General features: G+C 39.1%; 1 pseudogene; it reads right to left on the bottom strand.

The window, feature by feature from the left end:
* Window positions 1-16,717: 16,717 nt before the first annotated feature.
* Window positions 16,718-18,035, bottom strand: LOC124962913 (protein Abitram-like; annotated as a pseudogene).
* Window positions 18,036-23,040: the final 5,005 nt, after the last annotated feature.

Raw genomic sequence — 23,040 nt, 5'->3', positions numbered from 1 at the left:
TTAATAAGGGAAATAATCCCACATGTACTCACAGATTGTTGGCCCTTATTCCCAGTGTTTGTGATTCAGTATTTTGGGATGGTGCCCAAAATCTGAATGTTTAACAAGTTCCCAGATGAAGCTCATGTTGCTAGTCTGAGAACTGCATGCTCACAATCACTGAACTATTAGGATTAGGGATTCTATTAGTGATGTGGAATTCTTCATATCCTCCATTAATCTTTAGCTAGTCCTTTGGTTCCACTGGTACAGCCAAAGCATCTTCTCTGCATCTTAAGTATCATCAATTGGGATAAAGCCCGTTGTTAGTGAAACTGCCTCTGGAAGGGCCATCAGAATCAGTGCTCAGGATGGAACCCACATTTCTTTGTTTTAACAGGGTCATGTCTTTGTTTTAACAGGGCTATAAGCAGTGGGCTGGCAGCAGTTGCACCCTCTTCTGATTACCTGATGAAAGGAACTATCCAAGCTGCAGGGTCACATGCTTGGCTGCACATTAAAATTACGTGAGAGCCTCTAAAAATCTCAGTGCCCAGGCTACCATCACGGAGGTTTAATCAGAGTCTTTGAGTGCTGGACCCAGAAAACAGTATCATTTATGTTTGGCTGGAGGTAGGCTGGAGGTAGACTTTCTAGGGTATTTAACTTCCTCTATTCTCTTTCCTATTGCCTGGGGTCCAGTTCACAATTTTCCACAAAGGGCCTGGCAACCCTCTTCAAGATGCTGGATTCCAAGCTAGAAGCTCCAAGTCTTCTTTCACTCCATTCTGTCCATTATCTTAGGATCTTATTAGTTGCTTCTCTTTTCTCTTAGGAGTATTTATCAAACACTAAGCACCTCCCTTCCACTAGACTTAGTTCAAATCTTCATCTTTTCAGTGACCTAACTAAGCAAAAGGTTCCTCCTCAACCCCCTCATCAATACTCTTATCTCAAAGCCATCCTTATATAGCCACTAGAGGTATCTAATGTGCTTGGCAGGAAGCACTCGTTAATGACCAGAGCCTGCACCTGTTCCCAATAGCAGGTGGAGTCTATTTCCCAACCTTTGACCCTGGGACTATGTTGTGACTGGTTCAGCCAATACAATCCTACGGAAATACTGTCCTGTGCATTCTAGAAGCCAGGGCTTCAGAGGCTTGCAGAGATTGTCCCTGTCCTTCTGGAATGCTGCTTCCCTGGGGAGGACTTGAAAACTTCATGACTGAAAAAATATGGACAATAAAAATGAATAGTTTTGAGCATATAGTGGGTACATTATAAAGTTTATACTGTTTTCTGCCGTTTAACTAATAAGTAGTATAAAGTGACACAACTTGTTCAAACTTGCAAACTGATAATTAGTGGAACCAAGATTCCAATTCAGGCCTGCATACCGCTGACACAATAATTTGTCTCTTGAGCTACAGTTCCTCTTTTTCAGTCTTCTACATTCATCACAATAATAGGTCAATCTGGAATCCTAGGCAATTAATCAGAGAGTGTAAAAAATTGAATCAGATAAGTTTTCATAGTTTCTAAATATGGGCTCTATCCAGTGAATGTGTGTCTCCACGAGTCTCAGAGTATGATTAAGGAGCATCCTCTTATCTTGACCCTGTTCATAATGCATATACAGAATTCTCTTGCTTAAACTGATCATGGAAATTCCTTGTCCAAAATATTGACTAGAGGTTAATGTGTCTAAACCAGGCTCTTCTAATTTAGTTGCTACATCAAGGCTGTAAAGTACAAGTTTGGGGAAGTTCATCCAGAGAGAAGAGCATGCCATTCAGAGTCCCAGTGAAGAATAAGTTGGCGTTGAAGTTCATAGTTCTTGACTGCATTCATATTTGTTGTCTACATGGTCCAGGGTTTACCATGGAGTCAGAGGGCCAGAGAACTGTGTCTGTGGACACTGGGATAGAATATCTTTGATATATTAGGGAAGAATTTTAAAAATGTGAAACACTTATAATCTAGAAAAGAAGTTTTAAAATTTATTCTAGTAATGGGAGCTTCAAATGTAGAGATGTTCTAGAAAACATAGGTCTTGGAAAAGGAAAGTGCTGTTTGCTTGCTGTGTACATTAGGGCTGTGAACTTCAATCTTCTCATCTATAAACAGAAATTAAACACACATAGTCATCTCCCAATTTTGTAAATCTTAAATGTAGTCATGCAAGTTAAAGCACATAAGAAGATCTTTTTTTTTCCTTTTCTTTCATGGTGGTATGAATTGAACCCAGGGTCTTGCACGTGCAGCCAGTACAGTATCACTGAGCTATATCCCCAGCTCATAGGTTCTTGATAACACACCCCCCCAAGACAATGGTATTTTAAAATGTCTGCATTGTTGAGCAGGGAGAAAAGGTCAATTGGAAGATGGCCAGAAAACTTGAAAATTGGGCTGGAAGTACAAATTAGTGACCACTTTCTCATAAAGGAAAGGGAACTTGGTGCCAATGTAAAATTAGTGTCCTGTTCTTTTTAAGAACATTGTGAGTTTTTTCCACCTTTTATTTGGCTTAGCCAAAATAGTCCATGTTCACCTTTTCCCCTCCACCCTGCCTTCAACACTCACTTTCATAAGTAAAATTAACAAATGATCCCATTTCTCCCATTAGTAACAGCCATTAGCAGGAATGTTCAACACTCACCAGCATTAACCAAACCCTAATTAGCCCAACAGTGCCTGCCGCCTCCTTCTTACAATGCACACCTTTCTTCCCCCAGGCCTGCTATGGCTCTCCTAAAGGAAACATGAGCAGAACTCCCCTCCTTGGCCCACTTTGCCTCACATCGTTAATCAACTTGCTATGCCTCATCCGAAGGGGGGGGAAATCCCATTTCCTGCTTCATGCCAGCCAACTGAACAAGTGCTAAGTAGGACTTACATATGTACCCACCATGCCACATCAGCAGCTGCACCTGGGAGCTCAGTGTGTTCAGGAGGACGTGTCTCACAGAGGCTGTCTGTGTCTGTGTGATGCCCTGATGTGTCCACCATACAGAATCCCCAGATGCTGTGCTTACCTTCTTGAGACGGGCAGTATTTTGCTGAGAAAAGAAACAGTTTCATAGATAGCCTGTGGTTTTTGAATTAATGCTACCTCTTCCTACTCTCTTTGCAAGATGCTTAATCTCACATGCTGTATGCTTATTGGTAAAATAGCAATGATAATAACAGCAACTTCATGGGGAGAGAGGACACATGGAATGTGGAGGATCAAGCACAATGCCTGGCACAGAACAGGCACTCAGTAACCGTCCTCTTCCCAGGTCCCCTGCCTCCAGACTCACCTGCATAAACATATTCCAGGGACTGTGGGCAGGGTTTTCTCTGGACCCCAGGGCCACCTAGGGAGGGCCCTGCCCTGAACTCCAGTGCTCCTTGGACAAGAGACTGGGAGTCTTGTCTCTTTATTTTCCTTTGGCCTGTTTTTTATTTTGGGTCTGCGTGATTTCCTGGCAACAGCCCGGTTGGTGGTGAGAAAATATGTGTGTTAGCTATTTGAGGAGCAAGCAGCTTGTTCCTTGTGGTCCCCTCTCCTCCCCTCTGATACCATGTGAAACATAGGTCAGTGATGAATGTCTCTCCTCCCTTCTGATACCATATAAAACATAGGTCAGTGATGAATGTCTCTCACTGTGGCTCATCTCAGAGTTGAATCCTTGGATTCTGTATTTTTTGGTGATTCTAATGTACAAAATTGGCTTTATTGACATTGTCCAGATTGTTAAAGTTTGGTTTTGAGCTTGATGGCCCTACCTTTCTTTTCCAGTCAGTCCACTTTGCTGCTTACTTTCTTCTCCTCAGTAAATTAAGAAAGCTTGGTTCTATTCCTGTGTTGCTGTGGATGGTACCACCATCCTTCCATTGGCTCAGGTAAAATGTCAGGATCAATTCTAGAGCCTTCAGTCTCTCTCCCCATCACATCCTGTTACTCATTAGCATCTTTTGGCTTGATTTTCTTAATGTACTTTGAAACTAGCCATGCACCCCCATCACGTGCCTAGTGCCATACCATGTTCCCTCCCATGGTGCATTCTGCAGCCTGAGCACTAAGCATGCTGGGTTATAGCCATTTGCCCTCATATTTCTTCCACTAGTTGTGACAGCCTTAGAGAACATGTGTTATTCATGGGTGTATCACTAACCTAGTAGAGTGTTTGAAGTAAACGTTTGCTGGAGGAATAAAGCAGTGAGTGTCAACCATTGTGTCCTCTATTCACATTTGGCAGCAGCCTGAGTATAATGCTCTTGGTGGTTATTTTCTCTGTTCAGGATTAAATCCAGGATTACATGGTGCATGTAGTTGTCATGTCTCTTTAGTCTTCTATCTCTGCTGTAGTTCTTCAGTTTATATTTTTTTAATGATTTTAGCCTTTTGAATATTATAAGTCAAATTGTTTTAGTATGTCTTTTTTTTTTCTTCTTTTTTTTGGGGGGGTGTCTAATAGTTCCTTATCATTAGATTCAGGCTATATGTTTTGGGCAGTAAATGCCACTGAAGTGATATTGTGCCCTTCATAGTGCATTTTATTGGGAGTATCATGAGGTCACTTTGTCCCCATATTGAGTTTGATAACTTGGTTGAAATTTTGTCCTTTATAATAAAGTCACTAGTTGTCCCTGTGTAAATAATATGACATCATGACAGACTGTAAATATTCAGTTTTCATCAAACTTTCATTCTACTCTTAGCTTCCATTGATGATATTATAACTTCATTATTCCTTCTGTGTTTATGAGGTGGCATTCTACTTTAATAAAAGTACTTTCTCTTCACCAATGTTTATTTATTTTGGTAAGTGTGAACTCAGAGATATTTACTCTGTTCAGTGGATGCAACTCATTGTTATCAGTATTTATTTCGATGTTCAACTTGTCCCAGATTTGGCCAGTGGAAGCTCTTTCAAGTGAGTTCTTGTGTGCTTTTGAAATTCCCCCATGTTTCTTTCAGCACCTTGTTACTTTCTAGATCAACAAAATTCTCTGGACTTATCTTACCCTTTCTTTCTTCCATTCCTGGAACCAGCTGTTTCTCCAGAGATCTATTTCTTTTTAGTGAGCAACATTATTTAGAAATCAATATGTAAGTCTAAGTGTTCTTGTTGCTTCTAGCGTGTCAGTGTCTCTAGGTCCTCTCATTGGCTGGAAAACATACACACACACACCCACACACACACATGTGTGTGTGCAGTTATTTTCATGTCTCTGCGTCTACTAACCTGTCTATAGTACTAAAAACCATGAGTTTATGTTTATGGGGGTATCTCCAATTGCAACCTGACTACGCAGAGTTTATTCTAATCTTCTCCCTTTCTGTAATTTTAATTCCTTCTGAGTTTGCTCAGTATGTTTATTCCCAACTGTAAAGTACCTGTAAGATAGTTTTGTAAGTCCTGACCCATAACACTACACAATATAGTTTCACAGAGCAGAAACTTCTTCCTTATCTTCCAATTTTGCCCCAATTTCTTACCTCCACATACCTACCAGACCAAATTAAAAAATTGGACACTACAGATCCCCTATTTAAAAATACTCTGTGGTCCCTCATGACATGGGTGTGCCTAGCTAAGGCTACCTATCTTTCTGCTCTCTCCTACTTTCCGCCTCTGCTTCGACCACACCAGCCTTCTCATTCCTGAACAATCGACACACATTTTGTGGGCCTGTGCTGTTTTGTATTTTCTTCTCTTCAGCTGAGTTATTCTCCTTACCTCTTCATGTCAACTTTCCAATGGTTGCCATGCTATACCTGGTCTACAGTGCTTGTCCCTCAGACTGCAGACCCCTGCGCACTCACCTGTACTTCCTAGGGAGACCTCCCCATTCATGCTCTTCCTGCCTGCATTACTTATCTTAATGCAATTTAACAATCTTTAACTCATTCATTTCCCCCCAGACAAGAACAAAGATTCATCAGTGGCAGAAGTTGTATCTTCTTACAGAACTTGGTGCATTAAATTCCTGTTACTGTGAATGTCAGCATATTCTTAGTATTGAATATATTTTTAAACTTAACTACACGACTAACAAATATTTGGATGATTTTGCTCTTTTCAAATAAAGATACAGGCTTTTGAGTATCTACATTTTCCTGAATTTCCCAGAGTGCTGAACACATTATAGACCGATAATATCTTTTTTGGAGCAAAAAATTTAGGAATGTAGGACTGAAGAATTTGTTCCTTATTGAAATTCAAACTACAGAGGTACATCTTAGCACAGGACTTGCCTCCTCGTCAGACCATGAATGGGCTTCTCACAGAGTGCAGGCAGAGGTGAGGACACACCTGCCCGTGGGCACCGTCCTCCATGCTTTGTGTGCCTTGTCACTGTGCATATGTTCTGAGGCTGAGTGTCACATTCCACAGCGCCCACTGAAAAATAGTGCCCAGAGAATGGACAGGAATGATTCTGAAGAGGGAGAAATTGTCCAGATGTTAGTCGCCCATAATGCTTTAATTTAGAGCAGTGTTTTTGCCCAACACCATCACCAAAGGTTTGTCTTTGGTTTATTTGTGTTATCACAACAGTGACGATGGAGTTAAAGGCAGCCTTTGAAAGGGGATTTTTGCTTGTTTCATTTATATTCTACTGTTCTTTCATGAAACATTTCTAAATATCCACGGGGCCCCAATTCTTACAAAAATAAATTGGATAAACCTAGAGCTTTTGCCAAGTCAAATATCTACAGTTTCTGGCAATTATGTAATTTCCAACTCTGCTGCAGGGACTATTGCTGATAAGTCAATCGTCATGAAGAGAAAGTTTCCAGACCAATCTTTATTAGTGTGTCCTTCACTGATACATGCAAAGTCTTTTTTTTTTTTAGAAAAGGCAGAGTTGTAACTTTTTTTGTTCCCTAGTGAATGGCTTCTCATCATAACAATTTATATCTGGATAATGTCATAGTAAAATGTGAAAATGGTAAATTAAAACCAATGAAATTAGGTTCTGCTGTTATTAATAAAAACTGCTCTGGTTTTCACCATTTTGTTATGATGGTACTGTCTTATAATGCAACTTTGCAGTAATGTCTTTCTGGCATGGCTAGTTGATTTGGCCCAGACAAAAGCAATATTTGGAAGGTTACTCTGTGGAACTTCTCTGGGAAGAAAGAACTGAGAATCATGTGCTAATTTAAATACCTCCTTAAAGTTGAGGCTAAACACATTGACTCAAAAAGACTTTTATGAAGAGAGGAACTCTGCTATGTGTAAAGAGTGGTATAAAATAAACACACTGAAACAACCAACATGCTTCTTTTTCTTCAGAGTGCCCAAATAGGTTGTTAAACTGCTTGTATTGAAATAAAAGCATCACTTTCAAATCATCATTTTTGCTCATGGGTTTACAAGAATCCACTGAGACTGTCACTCCTTTGTACCTAGAGCTCACGAGGGGAGGAGGAGTTTTGTTATTGGGTTGTTATAGTTTGTAGTATCTTTGCTCCCATTGTGTCATTCATTTCCTACAGCAGGTCTAGGAGGCAGGCAGGTTTAATTCCTGTTCTGGAGCTGAGGAAGCTCCCTGTCCAAGGCTCCTCTCCATACTTCCACTAAGCAGGAGTCCTGGGTTCAGCTGGATCATCTGACTCTCCACCGTTTCCTACCCCAGCACTGTGCTGAAGGTGTCAAGTGATCCTTTTAGGATGCAAAGCATCTTTGTCCTGATGAATAGAGCCAGTAGATTAGCCCAGTTCTGATTTTGATGAATGGAAGGTAGCTCGCTAGAGTCCTCTGAGTTTAGAAACTGTCTTCTAAAAAGATGGAGTGATACCCAAGGTCAGTTAAGAATCCTTTCCCACCTCACACTCGCTTGGAGGAAGAAACATTTGTGACAATGAAGAACCAGGACATTTAGTCTCTCAGGGCAAGCTTGGCTTTCAGATTGTTATCAGAGGTGTTCTGTTGGTAGGAACACTACCTTTCAATTTCTAAAAGATTTTTAGTCAGTTGGTTTTTGTTTCTTTAGGAAAACATGTCTTTTCTTTTTCTTTTTTCTTTTGGTCAGAATAAAAAGATTAGAGAAGACAAGAATAGAGCTTATTAGTGACTCACAGTCATTTCCCTTAGGCCTCTGCTTGAGGTTTGCTATGGACTGGTTGAATGAAAATATACAGCCACAAGACATGTAGAGACAGGTAAGAAAATTTTAACTGAGAAGCCAGGTTGCATGAGGAGGACAGGAAACATGATTTCTGCAGGCTATAAACACAAATGATATATAACTAAAAATATGGTATTACAAGGATGACACTAAGAAAACATGCTGACAATGCCCAGGATAACATGGGCTTTGTAGCAAAATGCAAATCATGTATCTAGATAGATACAGGTACAAATGCAAATAGCTTTTGAGATAAAGTGATACTGCAAAAATTAAAATGTAGAGTGGATGACTGTTATTTCTAGGTTTGCATCTTCATTGGGTATAGATTTCAAGCTGTTGGACAGTAATGCTGTGCATCTTCACTGTGCACAGGACAGTTGCAGAGTAAACGTGAGGTACACTTTACCAGCTTGACTCTTAAGCTGCTTTTATGATTGAACAGCAGGAGCTAACCTTGCTACTACTGACCTGTCACTCTCTCCGTTGTCACTTTGCTGGAATGGGATGTGTCTCACGGGCCTATATCCATGGTTCCTAGTGCAGTGATTGACTGATAGTACATTTCAAAGGAAGTTTGTTGAATGAATGAAGTGAAGGTATCAGTGGTCTTTCAGCGGGGGCGTTTCTGCAGGGATAATGCTGTCCAGTACTCAGTCCCATCTTACTTCACCTACCCACAAATTTGGCAAAGAGGTTCACCTGGTATCTGGGGCACTGACTCTTGGTCCTTTCAAAGTACACTTGGCTGCCCTTTGTAGCTCTTCTCCATGACCCTTTTCCTGATGTGTCTTTAGAAGGACATGTCTTCTCTTTTCTTATATTCTCTCCCTGTGTAAATATATGGGACTGGCTTAAAAGCCATCTATATATTTTCAGGTCTAAACTCTATCTTTAACTCCAGACTCATGATCCAACTTCTTGGAAAATATTAACACGTGGATATTGGAACAGCATCTCAAATTAACAAGCTAGAAACAGAATTTTTGATATCTAATGCCCATCTCTTTCCCCAAACCTGCATCTTCTCCTATCTTTCTCGTTTCAGCAAATGACAGCTCTATTCACTTAGTCTTTGGTGTCAAACCTTGAAGTCAACCTCCACAACACAGTTTTTTGACACACTGTATCAAATGTGCACAAATTACGTCAACTCTACTTTCAGAATTTATCCAGAATCCCACTAATACTTACTATTGATGCTGTTGTCTTACTTCAGTACACTATTACCTTGGTCTCTCAAATTTTTAATTTTACTGTTGCCTCCTATTGTTGATAATCTACTTCATGTAGCAACCAGAGTGTTCCTTCTACAACATAAATGGCGCCCTGTCATTTCTCTTCCCTCAATCTTTCAGTTCTGCATGCTCTGTATGCTCTGCTTTCTGGACACCATCTTCTCTTACTCTTCTTACTGGTCACTGCAAAGCGTGTCTCTATCCAAAGACCTTGTCTCTGGCTGTTTCATTTTTGTGGAAAGCAGTATTCCTAGCATCTCATAACGATTTTCCACTTGTTTCACTGGTACAGCAGTATAGCTGGGACTGTACTTGGAGTGGGGGAGGATCGCAGGACTCCTACATATTTCATTTAGGATTAGTCTGGAAATGAGGGCGCTTGGATTCCCTGCTGCTCTTGTTTTATCTGAAGTTGTACAATAGGGCTGGGAACAGGGAGAGGTCTGCAAATGCAATTACAGCACAGCGAACACAGCCAGTTTTATAAGCATGGAGTCTCTTTAAGTATCCTCCCTGGGAGAGCTTTCCTCTGAATTAGAAAGCTCTAGTTTTAGCTTGATGAACTGGTTTCTGGCTAATTCAATTGTTCTAGCCTCTGCTGGAACTGGAGTAATGGATATTCAGAGTAGAAAATATTGCTTTTTGAAAGGATATCATGAACAGAGTTGCCAGAATAAACAAATAAAAATACAGGATTTCCAGTTAAGTTGGTATTTCAGGTCAGCAAGACATAAGTTCTAATGCAATTGCCCTCTCAAAAATTGCAAGGGACATACTTAAAATTAAAAAAAATAATATTGTGAGCTCAGAGGTAGAGTGCTTGCCTAGCATGGATGAGACCCTAGGTTTGTTTATCTGAAATTCAAATTTGATTGGTCATACAGTATTTATCTGACATTCCTAATCACATATAATTAAAGGTTGATATCTCTGTGTTCTTCAAAGAAAACACTTTATTTGACCATCGATTAGCTTTTCTAGAGTCAATACATATTTTTAGATGTTTGTCTCCTACTACAGGATAAAATATTTATTTTCTCCCTGATAGTGTGAAAAGAGTGGGGCTAACCACACATATATGAATATTTTTATCTGTTATGGTAATACACTTTACAAGAGTGGAAGATTTGTTTTAGTTTAACTTGTTACTTAAATGAGATCTAAATATAATACCTAGATATGAAATTATTTTTTATTTTATTAAATTAGTATTTGTAATAAAAATAATGGATTGAATAAAATGGGGAATTTGGAACCAAAAAACTTTTTTCCTAATCATATTATGATATATTTTTCTTATAGAACATTTGGGAAATCTATGACATAAGAAAAAAATTCACCAATAATTTTTAAAAATCACACACTTTACAGGTTTAAAAGGTTTTTGTTTTATTTGTGACTTAAGAATGAGGTCTACATATGAAATACTGTTTTATTTTATTAAATTAGTATACATAATAAACATAGTAGATTGGGGACTTTGTAGGTGGGGGGGAACCTTTTCCTGATCACATTAATGATATTTTCTTGTAGAATCTTTGGAAAATACATAATAATGTAAGAAAAAAATTATCTTTAATTTTTAAAAGTCTATTTTGTATTTTTTTTTAAAGTTCTATTGCAATTGCCCTCTCAAAAATTGCAAGGGACATACTTAAAATTAAAAAAAATAATATTGTGAGCTCAGAGGTAGAGTGCTTGCCTAGCATGGATGATTTTGTTGCCTTTTTAAAATTCACCATTATGGCATATCTTTTTTTATTTCATTAAGAGTATTTATAAAACATTGTACGAGAAAGATACCGTTCCTTTTCCTTATTGTTTAGAGCTCTTCCTGTCCTAATGTTGAAATGAGAATATTAGTATATCCTTGTTTGCATCACTGAGTATGTTCTGTGAATGTATTTATGGAAGTATGTGGGGACATGAGCTCTTGGTAGCCAGTACCATCAGGAGGCAGCCTGTTCTTTACATTTCCGTGTTCTGGGGGAGGACTCTTCCACTCTATTTTGCCCTTCCCAGCTGTACTCACTTCTGACTTACCTAATGGGTAAGAAGTTTGGAAGTGGAAATTCTAGTTCAGTTCCTTCTAGATTATGTTTTTTTTTTTATTTTTTTCACATCTGACTACCCCTAGAAGCTACCTCTGGATCATCATTTTGCTCCATTGTCAGATTACCGTGGCACACACTGGTCAGTTGGACATGTCTGCAATTGTTTGTTCAGTTAATGAGTAAACTGAAAATTGAAGAAAGTATTAAGAAGTCCATTGTGACTACTCTTCTAATTCATATCCTTCTACTTAATGATTTTAAATAACATACCTAAAGTTTGGTCTTCATCTTTTGGAAACCATCCATATTTAACTCTCAACTTTCAAACTAAAATGAAAGAGAGAGGTGTAATTAATTATCACTAGTTAAAATCCAAATATAAGCTCCTTATTCAGGAATAATTGAGCCATATTTAGTGGGACTGGCATTTAGAGACCAAAATAACATGAGAATGAGATTTTGAGTACAACCAGCATTGTCTTAAGGTGTTATAGTTTTTGATGGATAGCTCTTGTAGACCTTGAACTTTAAGCTGGTAAGTGTGTATGGTGTATATTGCAGTTGAGCAACTGGGATAATCAATTGGTATGTGCTACACAAGGTTTGTTGAACATGAGTTGTATGTCCTGTCTGCCTCACTTTGATTTGCTTTGTAAAGATATGGCTTGGTTGAGATGGGAATTAGTTGTTGAGAATAAGTCTCCTAGTTTCTGTGAAAGATCATTTCAGAATCAGTCTATAGCCTTTTTAACTATTTGCTGCTGAAAGTCTTAATTTGTTCCTCTCTACAGTAGGGTATTTTAATCTGACAGTGGGCTAGAACTAAACAATGCAAATATGGGTAGGTTCCATGAGGGGTGGACAGCACCAATACACAAGTTTTGTCAGTTAAATCCTGTGAAATTTTAGTCTCAATCTTGTGGAATTCTATAGATAAAACACATTTTGTCTGAGTTTCCCAATTTCAACATTTTTCTGCCTCCATCTTAAGTATGACCAACTGTGGGGATCCTTCCTAGATTTGCAGATATTTCAGTGTCCAAGATATGAGAAAAAAATCAATGTACTTAATCTTCTTTGAATAGAGAAGATCTAATTTTTTTCAGGAGACTGAAACTTAAAAAATGCAAAAATTATAAGTACCAAATCAGGTATGAAAATAAATAATAAAAATTAGAAACAAAATCACAGTGAATTACCAGAGGCTTGGAGGTCCAGATTTCTCTTTCTAAAATCTCCCTGACAATTTATCCAAAATGCTTACCTAGAAATATTTCCTGGTTGTGGCCTTCCTCCTTTACAAAACAGTATTAAGCTCTATCTACCTCTGTTTTCCTCAAGGCCCATCTTTCCAGACCCCATTAGTTATCTTAGAGAACATCCACCTCCTCTAAGTGATGGTGATACATGTTGGGGAGATGACTCTCTACACTCAGAATTCAGAGATTCCTTGTTGAATCAGACAGCTTTGTATTACTGCAACAAAATACCTGATGCAACTTAACTTATAAAGAGAGAAGGTTTATTTAGCTCACGGTTTTGGAGATTCAAATGTATGGCACCTGCTTTGACTCAGTTCTGGTGGGAGTGATGGTTGGTAGCACATCATGCTGGGAATGCATATCAGAGCAGAGAGACAGAGAGAGAGAGAGAGAGAGAGAGAGAGAGAGAGAGAGAGGATAGGCAGAGTTTCACAGTCTCCTTTGAGGGCAAGCCACCAGTGACCTAAGGACCTTCCACTTGTTCACATCTCCCCCAAATTTCACCATTGCCCTACCAATAATTTAGGACCAATCCCTTAACAAATGGACCTTTGGGGTACTTCACCCATATTCACACAATAGCACTCATTAAAAGCAAAATCTTAGTCTAATGCAGATGGAAAGTGCTTCAACTCAGAACTCATTCTGGGTGTTTGGTGCTGAATTGTGTCCTCTCCAAATTCTTGTGTTGAAGTTTTTGCCTCCAATGCCTCAGAACAAGGTTGGATCATATCTTTAAAATGATAATTGATATAAATTGAAGCCATTAGCCCTATCCAATGTAATTTGTGTCCTTATAAGAAAAGGGTAGGACAGGGATGGATGTGGATGAAAAATCATGTAAACACACAGGGAGATGGTGACTGTCTATAAGCCAAAGAGATAGATATCAGAAGAAACCAAACCTACCAAGACCTCGATCTCATACTTCTAGTCTCCAGAATCGTAGAAAAATAAATTTCTGATCTTAAGCCAACTAGTCTGTGGTACTTGGTTATGGTAGCTCTAGCAGACCAATGCATTTGGATAGAGGCAGGAATAGGCGTCATCACCTCATGTTATGATTGCATACTAAATCCGGCAGATTCCAAGGTGGCAAGCATGAGGGAGTTTTATTTTGAGGGTCAGGAGACTGCAGAAACTCTGTCCTGAAGAGACCTTTCTGAAGAACTGGGTTGATTCATCTGAGCAACTCACAGTGGCAGATCCCTGTCCTCAGTCCTGTACTTTGTGGACTTGCATTCCAATCTGTTGCAAACTCATTATAATGATCCCTCCTGCTGTCTTTTCAGATCTCATTCCTGGTGGGGGTAACCACTGACTACAGGCGGTGGCTGTTTTCTAACTGTGCCACCTACTGATCTCTTCTCTGTAAATTCATGCTTAATCACCTGCTACTCAGTGAAATGCTGAATTGTTCAAATAAACATTGTAGGGAGAGCTAAGATCAACAATGTAGGCCTGTGTGTTAGCAGTCACCTCTAAAAGAGAGTGGGGTGGCCCAGTCTTCTGATCTCTGTTCTGCTATCACTATTCCTGACCATCTACCACCTCAGCACACTTTGAATCTCAATTCTTGGATGAATTGGTCCCTTCCTCTTTGGGATTCCCATATAATTAACCCTTTGCTCAATTCCAACTTCTTACTTACCCCATATTGTGGAGGTTTATTGAAAAGTTTCCTTCACGAGGCTGTGTGTTCCTCTAAGTGTGGGCTCTGTTCATCTCTTCATCACTAGTGGGTATTGCAATATCTGTCACAGAGAAGGTGCCAAAAATTGAGTCTCAAGATACCTTTCAAGAAAAATGATGTTCTTATAGTTGTGACCAAGACCATATTCTCAAAGTTTTTGCTCTATATAAGTTTTTCCTCCAGGTCATTTCCATTGGGCATGGGTGTTGAGTGCTTACCAGTTCCAAATGATGACTCTATCCCATTCATTGTCCGCAGAAGCTGCCAGTTTATCAGAGAGAGGACAGCTGCATGTATGACTGCAACATGGTAATGTCAGGTACTTCCTAAGAGAAGGTGAGAATGAGGTTTGTAAAAGAAATGGAGATTCCTCAGAAACCTTGGATTGGAACCACCATATGACCCAGCTATCCCACGCCTTGGCCTATACCCAAAGGACTTAAAATCAGCATACTACAGAGATACAGCCACATCAATGTTCATAGCTGCTCAATTCACAATAGCCCGATTGGGGAACCAACTAGATGTCCTTCAATTGATGAATGGATAAAGAAACTGTGGTATATATATACAATGGAATATTACTCAGCCATAAAGAATGATAAAATTATGGCATTTGCAGGCAAATGGATGAAACTGGAGAATATCATGCTAAGTGAGATAAGCCAATCTCAAAAAACCAAAGGACGAATGATCTCGCTGATAAGCAGATGATGACACATAATGGGGGGTGGGAGGGGTTAGTGTTAGTGTTAGGGTTAGGGTTAGGGTTAGGGAGGGGGGCAAGAATGGAGGAAGGAAGTACTGTATAGAGGGAAAAGAGGGGTGGGAGGGGTGGAGGGAAGGGAAAAAATAACAGAATGAATCAAATAACATTGCCTTATGTAAATTTATGATTACACAAATGGTATGCCTTGACTCCATGTACAAACAGAGAAACAACATGTATCCCATTTGTTTACAGTAAAACAAAAAAAAGAAATGGAAAGACATCCTGGAGATGGTGTGGATAAGGGGGTGGTATGTTGTTTGTTGACCATCTTTACCATTCCTTGGCTTATAGAAGTATTAGCTCAATCTCTGGTTTTATTTTCTAATGGTTTTCTTTCTGCATTCATGTCTCTGTAATGAACTTCTCTTAAATTTTTTTCTGTATGAAACTATTTAGTTAAAAAACCAAGATATGCAAATATGTATGTGTTGCAGCCTTAAAAAAAAAAAGATGTAAAATTCTTATTTTGAAATTCAATGTGAATTAAGTATGTGATCCTTTTGTTTTTATGGTGCTGGGTATTGTACCCAGGGCCTCATGCATATTAGGCAAGCACTCCACCCCCTGAACTGCACTCCTAGCACGAGTATCTAATCTGAAACCAGAAGTTCAGTGGGGTTTTTATTCTTTTTATTCCCCCCTAGTTTAAACATCAGTCACCTCTAAAAGAGAGTGGGGAGGTCTAGTCTTCTGATCTCGGTTCTGCTGTCACTATCCCTGTCTGGTTCTGGTTCAAAAGTATCTATGCCTTTGGATGATTTGTTCTCTTGTTTCTTTGCAAGAAGTTGGCTGCCTAAAGTGTGTGAGACCAAGTGACTACAGCCTATGTTTTGCCAGATCCATTTTAGCACTGTATTATAATGCCTCGATTTATAGGAAAGCCCAGCAGAGCCTTTCATGTGTCTTCCACTTAAGTCAGTGTCACAGATGGACTTTGGTGTAGAGGAGAGGCCCATCTTCATGAGAGACTGAGAAAGTATACTTGATGCTCCTGCTTCTTCTCTGTAACCCAAACGGAGAGGAGTTGAGGCAAAGGGAATGGGACCAGACTTTTTGGTAGTGTCACATTGAAGAAAGGCTAGTTAGCTTTTTTTTTTTTTTTTTTTTTTTTTACAAAATGTTAAAATGATAGAAAACTAAGGCAAAAACAATAATATTTTAACAGAAGTATAACAAAATATAGTATTATCTCCAGTTATAAGTATGATGGGTAAATTACTTTTACTTGGCTACTTAAATTTTTCTGTTCTCCAAATTTTTCTCAAAGAGCTTTGTTTGTTTTAATCAGAAAAACATCCCTTGCTTGTCAGCTGATAAAAGCAAGAGAAGAACAGGGTGCGTGCATGGGCAGGGCAGATTTGGAAGGTTGAAGCGAATGGGAACCAAGTCTGTATCTTGATTAGTCCACCCAGGTACTGCCAAACCTGCTCCCCACCACCATGAGCAACTGAAATGAACACGTATGGCCCTTTGCAAAATAAAATAAAATAAAATAAAATAATTTTTTTTAAAAAAGACAAAGGGTGGAAAGCAGGGCAGATGAGGGGTCAGGCCCACATTGCTTTCCACGCCATTCCAGTCTTCATGATGCAGTTTCATGTGTCATTAATGCGTTTCTCCATGACCTCGTCACACTGCTTTGTCAGTAACCCATCCATTATGCTTTCACTCTCTTCAAATTTGGGTAGCACAACTGCAATGTGGCCGGCAGTGGATGACTTTTCTTGAAGAACATGGCTTGTGGAGAATGTTTTCATCCGCTTCCATCAACCGTCCTCTAACAAGGCTAGGTGTGTCACATTCCTCTCCATTGAGCAGTGCATCTTACACCAAGGTGCAAGTTCTGTTGGAAACGGTGCCCCCACTGAAATTCCCCAGAGACCTGGTTCTGAAGTCTGCGACAGATGGTCCTGATCCAATCGGAAATGCTTGTGATTGTTTTACTGCTTTGAAGAACTGGACGAGGTCCTGCCAACGTGGCGACATGTACTCGGTTAGAGATCTGTCGTATAGAGTGATACTCACAGGGTTTTCCTTTGATATCCGCTTTGTTCCAGCAAGTCATGATTCAGGAGTGATGGCGCCGTGGGTTCTGCAGCCGTGGCCTGAATTCCTCTCTTTATAAGGATGAAAGTCGTGTTGGAGTAGGAGCTAGCCTTACTCTGGTACGACGTTATCTTCAAATTACAGCAGCAACAGCCCTATTCCCAAAGAAGGTCACAGAGGTGATAGGATTAGAGCTTCAGCATAGAAGTTTTCAGGGGGACACAATTCAACACATTAAGGAGGCAGAGATCACAGGGAGAGAATAAGAGGGAAACCTATGCAGGAAGCAAGAACTTTGTAAGCTTTCCACTTCTCATACACTTTTGAATTACTCGCTCCTTGACCATTCCTTTGCTACCCTTTTCTTAATGTTTTATGTATTTATTTCTCTCTGCCAAGAATGTTCTCCTTTCTCCCTGCCTGCTCCTTCCTACACCAACACTGTCTGCCAAATTCTTTATGACCGTGACAATGAAAAGCACTACCTTCAGAACAATCCAGGCCCTAAGATTTAAAGAGCCCACTCTCGTCATCCTGAGTCATACTTCTCAAAAAGACATAAAATCAATAAGAATCAAAGACTTATGTCCTTCCTAAGCCCACTTGCTATTCTTTTCTGCCTTTTATATCATGTTTTAAATACCTGGGACTCCAGAATATTCCATCCAAAATTTTTCAAGTTGTTTTTGGCCTGTTTGGAGAACTTTCTGAGTCAGTCCTTCAGAAGGTGGACCATGCAACTAGAGGGTATGCCTCTAGAAGATGGTGGTGGGAAGAAAAGAAGAGACTTCTCACTCGGTTGTCCTCTTCTCTGTAAACAGTAAGTGTCAGGGTACCTGCAAAAACCAGATCAGACACCACTTCCATCTTCTCTATATTCCCTGCTTCTCTGTCATCATTCTCTGTCCCCAACGCCCTGGCCAGGCATTTCACTGGAAACTGTCTAAAGTCACTTACCACATTTTATCATGGCTGGTACTCTATTAGTTATTGTTCTACTTTGTGATGGTTAATTGTTTTGTTGTCTTGACCTGCCTGAAGGAAGTCCTGATAGCTTGTAAAATATTATTTTTTGAACATGTCTGAGGTGTTTCTGGAAAAGACTAGCATTTGAATAGATAGACCAAGATCTATTCTCACCAACATGAATGGGTATCATTCAATCTAGTGAGGACCTGAACAGAGCAGAAAGGTGAAGGAAAGGCAAATTACTCCCTCTCTGCTTAAGCTGGGACATCCGTCCTCTCCAGCCCTTGCATGTGGAGTTTCTGGTCTTGGGCCTTCAGATGCAGGCTGGGCTCCACTCTATTGTGTCCTTGGTCTCAGACATTCAGGTTTGGAGTGGAACTATACCACCAGTTTTCCTGGGTCTCTAAATTGCAGGCTAGATTTTGAGTCTTCTCTACTTCTATAATCACTTGCATCAGTACCTCTTAATAAATCTGTTTCTGAAATTAACATCTACCTGCTATGGCTTAGATCTTCAGTATCTCCCAAAGAGCCATGTGGTAAAGGTTTGTTCCCCAGGGTTTTGCTATTGGGAGATAGTGGAACCTTTGAGATGCAGGGCCTAGGAGAAGGTCTCTGGGTCATTGGGCACATATTCCCAAGAGGGATTGTGGAACTGCAGCCCCTTATTCTGTCTCTTCTTTGCTTTTCTGGCTGTGAATTGAGCAGTTTTGTTCTATCACATGCTGCCACTACATGACAGACCCAAGCATTAGGGCCAATAATCACAGACTAGAATGTTCAAAACTGTGAGTCAAAATAACCCTTTCTGTATACAGGTTGATTATTCAGTATGTTGTTATAGTGACAGGAAACTGACTGGCACCATATCCTATAATTCTGTTCTGGGGCCCATGGTACATGGTACACCATCCTTTTTCTGTGTTTGTCTACTCTTTTCTTCTTCCATAAACTAACTTCTGAGCTTCTTAGAGGCAGCGACTGTGCTTTTCCATCCTTTTATGTGATGTAGCTGAATATGTAGATAGTAAGCAAGTCTTCATACACTCAGAGATTTCTGGTTGAAATATGAGATTTTACAGATCCAGGAAGGAAGCTTAGTGTAGCAGAAAGAGCATGCTTTGGAGTTGGACAGTCCTGAATTGTGATCTTTCATTTTGTATCAGCAAATGAAGAAGGATCACTTTTGAACTCTTTTAAACCTGAGTTTCCTCCATGTAGGATGAAGCCAAAAATAGTCTGTAGTAGGAATGCTTAACTAATCATGGTGACAAAAGGACAAAGGAAAACATATGAGAAATGTCTTGCCAACTTGCTTCAGATCAATTCTCTAGTTATGCCTGTGAAGACTTTAATTTTTAGAAGTGTCCACACCTAGTTCCAAGATTAGTAAGACTAGGGTGAGTCATGTTAGTTTGCACCTTTAGAAACACCACCAAGTGATTCTGTTATAGCACCAAATTTGGAAACCCATGTTCTATACTCTCCTTATTGGCCTTGGGATATTTCATGAGATAATGGGCAAGGTTGGTCTTTGGTGAAGACCTAAGGTTTATGACACTTTATTTAAAGTGCTTTATTTAAAGTGACTGGAGGGGAGGCAGATTATCATAGTGGAAAGATACGGAGGAGGACAGCAACTGGGAACATGACTATAGGAAGCAGAGAGAGAGGTTAAACTCAGCTCATATATACTCCAAAGGCACACTCCAGGTGAACTACCTATCAAGCGATTAATTCTGATTGGGTTAAGGCTCTCCTCTAAACCTTCTTGTATTGTCTCACACATTAGATTTTGGGGGACACACAATATCTAAACCATAACAATGCATATGTTAAGTAGTTCCATTTAGCCATTCCACAACACAGACATATTTATGACATGCTGCATAGAATGTATATGTGCATCTTTTATTTGACAATCTAAAAATAAATAACAAAAATAAGAATAAAAATTGAAAAAAACTAAGTCAAATTAAGATTTTTCTATAGCCGATAGCACTTAAATTTTTTTTTGGCTGAAATGTAAAGCTCTTACTTAATAATTTTATCCCGTATTTCTTGTTGTCAAATAGATATTACTCTTATACAACTCTTGTTGTAATTCCAACCAAATCCTACCCCTCTTTCTAGGCCTCTATTCCTGGATAATTTCTGCCAAAACAAAGCATACTATTCCACCAGAATAATGTTGCTCTTCTGTCAAACTTAAAACTTTGCTTTACTATGAATTTCTACTTCATCTTCAAAATCCAAATAGGCAACCCCTGATGTAATTGTATTTGGAGACACAGCACTTAAGGAGAAGATTATGCTAGATGAGGTTATAAGTGTGGGACCCAAACTAAATAGGATTTGTTTCTTTATAAAGAGACACTGACTCTTTCTCTAGACCTGTGCACAGAAGAAAGACCAGGTGAGGAAAAGTCAAAAGATGAGAGAGGCCTCACCAGAAACTAACCCTGCTGGCAACTGAAACTTAAACTCTTGCCATGAGAAAATAAATGTCCATGTTTTAAACCACCCAGTCTGTGGTATTTTGTCATAGAAGCCTGAGATGACCAATACACTATCACTGTGTGCTTCAAGAAACCAGCTTTTTTCTTTCCAGACCACCCTACACAGGTGTGCACAATCAGCATAGATGTGATGCCAGTTCCTTATTGCTTTACTACCATTTAGTACAAACTTTTTGGCTTAAAACAATACCCATTGATTATCTCACACTTTCCATGGATCAAGAGTGTGAGCCCAGCTTAGCTGGACCTTCTGCTCAGTCTCACAGGACTGCAATCAAGGGTTTGGCTGGAACTACAGTCACATCTGAGGTAAAAAGTTCTCTTCCAAGTCCAGAATTGGCAGAACTTATTTCCTTGCAGCTGCAGAATTTATGGTAGCTCTTTCAGGCTCTGCAGGAGAATATCTGAAGCTTCCAGGTTTCTATAAAGAACTAATCTCACTAGGTCAGGCTACTGCTGTAGTTTGGATCTGAACAGCTTACCAATTACCCAGGTGTTAAAAGGGCTTGGTCTCCAGGAAGTTTCCATTGGAAGGTGGTAGAACCTAGAGGGAGGTCTTTAGGTCATTGGGGTGTGTCTATAAAAGAGACCCAGTCCCTTCTTCCTCCTCACTTTTGCTTCCCAGTCATGAGATGAGTGGTTTTGTTCCACCATGAGCTTCTGCCATGATGTGTTGCCCCAGAACCAAAGCAATAGGGCCAAACTGATCAAGGACTGAATTCTCTAAAGTCATGAACCAAAAGAAACCTTTCCTTTTATAAGTTGATTATCTCAGGTGTATACTTATTATGGTCTGACTAATAATTTGAATCTGACTTTGCTTGAGGTTCTTAATTACATCTGCAAGTCTCTTCTCCTTTAGAATTCATCATATGTACAAATCCTTACCAAACTCAAGGGAAGGGCTTTATACAGGTTGTGTATGAAAAGGAGTGAGAATATTGAAGGGCCATCCTAGGTGTGTCTGCTTACCATAGATAGGATTTCCTGTTACTGTTTAACACTAGAATGTAGGTCCAAGCTTTGATATGTAGTCCCTGCTGCCCTCAAGCTTCAAACAAATAAAAATACTGTTATGCACATAAACAGCAATAAATGGTCATAGGAATTGTAAACAGTCTCGATGGCAGGAGTTCTAAGAAACTCTCTGTGGTCAGACTAAGTCTTCTTAGAGAACATAAAGCATCATCTAGACCTATAAAGATGAGCTGAAGTTAAAGCAGGTAATGGAACAAAACTGAGTTTTAAAATAATTGTGCAGGTGTATTTTGAAATACTGATGTGCCTTTATTATTGAAAAATAGTACTTATTTAGAAAAAAGTATCAAAAGAAATACTTGTGTATAACATTTATTTTTCTTCATATCATCCTCTTTCGTCTATAACATTTTCATTGAATTGATTCAATGTTTCTAAATATTCATTTACCATAACATTTGTTATTGCTTGCAGTCAGTGCACCAGTGTGTATCATGCAGTCTTTTTAACTTGTTATTTGGCTTGAATGATTCCATTTAGAAAATAAATAATGAGCCAGAGAAATAAATGTAGTTTACTATTATCATCATGGGATAAACTGATCACTCCCTCTTTCCAGTCCAAAATGACTTTATTTGTAAGTTGAGCACTTAGATGAAATAATTTATAAAGTCCTTTCCCTGACTTCCTTGCTTACCTAGATTTTTTGGCATCCCAGGATAAACTATATATTCTTTATTGTTGTTATATATTACTGCAGTATTTAAACCTTTCATTTTAAAACTTTCATCCAACTTACAATTACTTGCCAAAAAAATATTCCACTAGATTTGAATATATCTATAGACATGGAGTGTATTTTCTTCACTGCTGGTTCCTAGCTCCTGGAACTGGCACTGTGCTTGACATATAGTAGGTGCTTAATAATTATTTACTGATCAAATGAACAATAATTTTGATCCTTTCAAATTAAATTGCTCTTACTTCTATTTGCCCACTCAACATTTAAAATAATCACAGTGGTGATGCATTTTCAATGTTATGTAACATTAACTAGTGATAAATCTTACATGTGGTCTTTGTCTAATTTCTGTTGCAAACAATAAAGTACCAAATACTGGGTAAGTTATAAAGCAAAGAAGTTCATTTTGTCTTATGGTTTTGGTCCAAAGTTGAGAGGCCCCATCTGGAAATGACCTTCTTATTGGAAGAGAAGGCATCAGGGTATCACGTGGCTAGAGATAGGGAGAGCTAGAGATATACAAAAACTTGCTTTGTTAGCAAACTTACTCCTTTACTTCTCATTAATCCATTAATTACATGAATGGAGTAATTCATTCATGAAGGCAGTTGCTTAACCACTTCTTGACGGTTATGTCTGGTTCCATTTCCTAAAATTTCACAAT

Source organism: Sciurus carolinensis, chromosome 13 (genome assembly GCF_902686445.1).
Source record: "Sciurus carolinensis chromosome 13, mSciCar1.2, whole genome shotgun sequence".
NCBI lineage: Eukaryota > Metazoa > Chordata > Mammalia > Rodentia > Sciuridae > Sciurus > Sciurus carolinensis.
Note: the sequence above shows the minus strand (reverse complement) of the source record. Positions and strands in the feature narration are given on the sequence as shown.